General features: G+C 33.4%; 1 protein-coding gene across 1 annotated transcript in view; it reads left to right on the forward strand.

Annotated features, from left to right (window-relative positions):
* CCDC171 (coiled-coil domain containing 171) overlaps positions 1-2,559 on the forward strand; it is a 188,511-nt gene that overhangs the window by 89,859 nt on the left and 96,093 nt on the right. The gene's annotated exons all lie outside the window — the stretch shown is intronic.

A 2,559-nucleotide genomic window follows, 5' to 3' on the forward strand; every position in this document is an offset into this window, starting at 1 on the left:
CGGGAATAACATGGTAGTGTATATGGTTTTTTTCATATTGAATTTAATAATAGGTCCCTTGTTCTCAAGATAGGAGACTTAGGAATCAGAAGGTTATATATTCTTCCCAGGCTAAAGGCCTTATGTGAACTTAGGCCTTTTTCTGTGAATTTGAATGAATTAATACACTCTCTTCAAGTAGACATTTGTTCACTGTATGAAGGGTGCCTTGTGATATGCCCTGCATTTTCTTCTACTGAAATAAAAGTCCTAAATAATTTATTATTTTTAGAAGTAGCATTGATATACAGTGAAGTGAACAAACTTACATGTACAATTTGATGTTTTAATCAATGCAAACACCATGTAAGCATTACCCCACTTAACACTTAAAACATTGTCATTACCCTAGAGCAGGGGTGGGCAAACTTTTTGACTCGAGGGCCACAATGGGTTCTTAAACTGGACCGGCCCATGGATGGAGTGTTTGTGTGAACTAATATAAATTCAAAGTAAACATCATTACATAAAACGGTACGGTCTTTTTTTTTTTTTTTAGTTTTATTCATTTCAAACAGATCCGGCCCGCGGGCCGTAGTTTGCCCAGGGCTGCCCTAGAGAGTTCTCAGACCCACACCATTTGTTCAAGGCTTTCCTTTCCTCCTTAAATAACGTCCTCCCTTTGTGAAAAAACAATTGACCATAGATGGGAAGCACAGATTGTTGTCCATTTTCACAGTACTGCCTTTTCCAGAATGTCATATAAATGGAATTATACAGCATGTAGCCATTTGTGTCTGACTTTTTTCACTTAGAAAAATGTATTTGGGATTCATTACTGTCCTTGTGTTTATCAGTAGTTTGTTCTTTTTTACTGCTGACTGATATTCCATTGTGTGGATGTACCATTGTTTGTTTATCTAGATACTTGCTGATGGGCCTTTAGGTTATTTATTTTTTGGCAATTATAATTTACGATGCTTTAAATCTTCATGGATAGATTTTTGTGTGATCATAAGTCTTCATTTCCCTTGGATAAGTACTTGGGAGTTGATTTCTGTGTTACATGGTAAGTGTATATTTAACTTTATATGAAATAATTATTACAATGTTTTCCAAAGTGGCAGTACCATTTTGCATTCTCACAAGCAACGTAAAAGAGTTCTAGTTGCCCTGTATCTGTGCCAGCATGCAGTTTCATCATTTTCCTTTTTCTTTTTAGCCAGATAGGTGTGTAGTGGTATGTCATTGTGGTTTTAATTTACATTTTTCCTAGTGAATAATAATATTGAACATTTTTTCATGTGCTTACTTTCCATCTGTATATCTTCTTTAGTGAATTATCTATTCATATATTTTGTTCAGTTTTAATTGGGTTGCTTGTTTCCTAATTGCTGTTGTTTATATATTTTGGATATGAGTCATTTGTCAGGTATATGATCTGCAAATATTTTCTCACATTCTCTTTTTTAAAAAAATATACTTTTATTGATTTCAGAGGGGAAGTGAGAGGGAAAAGGAGATAGAAACATTAATGATCAGGGAGAATCATTGATCAGCTGCCTCCTGCATGCCCTCCATTGGGGACTGAGCTTGCAACCCAGGCATGTGCCCTTGACTGGAATCGAACCTGGGACCCTTCAGTCTTCAGGCTGACGCTCTGTCCACTGAGCCAAATCAGCTAGGGCGTTCTCACATTCTCTTAACTGTACATTTATACAGGAAATATTTTAAATTTTTATAAAATCTAATTTATCAGTTTTTATGGGTGTACTTTTGGTGTCGTATCTAAGAATTCTATTTAATACAGTCATTAGAATTTCTCCTATTTTTTCTTCCAGACATTTTATAATTTTAGATTTTACATATTTGTCTATGATCTATTTTGAGCTAGTTTTTATAAAGGTGTGAGGTATGGGTTAATGTACATTTTTTTTGCATGTGGATGTCCAGTTATGCATTCTAATACTATTTGTTGAAAAGACTATCCTTCCTTATTTGCACCTTTGCAAAAAATCAATTTACTATATTTGTGTAAGCCTATTTTTGGACTTTCTCATGTGTTCCATTTATTTGTCTATTTCTTTTTCAATACTACACTGATGTGATTACTGTAACTTTTTAGTAAGTCTTAAAATCAGGTCGTGTGAGTCTTCCAACTTCATTTTCTATCAGTGTTTTGAACTCACTTCTTTTATTCTGAATCTGCAGGAGAGTATAGCAATTCACTTTCTGAAGTAAGGGAGTCATCATCGCAGTTGCTAATGTTTTAAGAGAAGCTCACATTGAAGGCTTTTCTCTGAAGAATGTGTTATACCCTAGGCTTTGATCCATGGGTATGCAAAATAAAAGTATCATTTTCATTATTCCTAAAAGTACATTAATATTATATATCGGCATATAGCTTATATTATTTATGTACATATTTGAATTTTCATAAAATATAATTGAATATACAGCAGCAATTTAATTGAAATTTATATTTGGAAACTGCTATTATAATGTATTATTACAGGCCCTATATAAATTTTATTTTGGGTAAGTTTGTAATGTTGAATTCTATATTTCTACTCTTTCCCC

The sequence above is a fragment of the Myotis davidii genome, unplaced genomic scaffold (assembly GCF_000327345.1).
Source record: "Myotis davidii unplaced genomic scaffold, ASM32734v1 scaffold197, whole genome shotgun sequence".
Lineage (NCBI taxonomy): Eukaryota > Metazoa > Chordata > Mammalia > Chiroptera > Vespertilionidae > Myotis > Myotis davidii.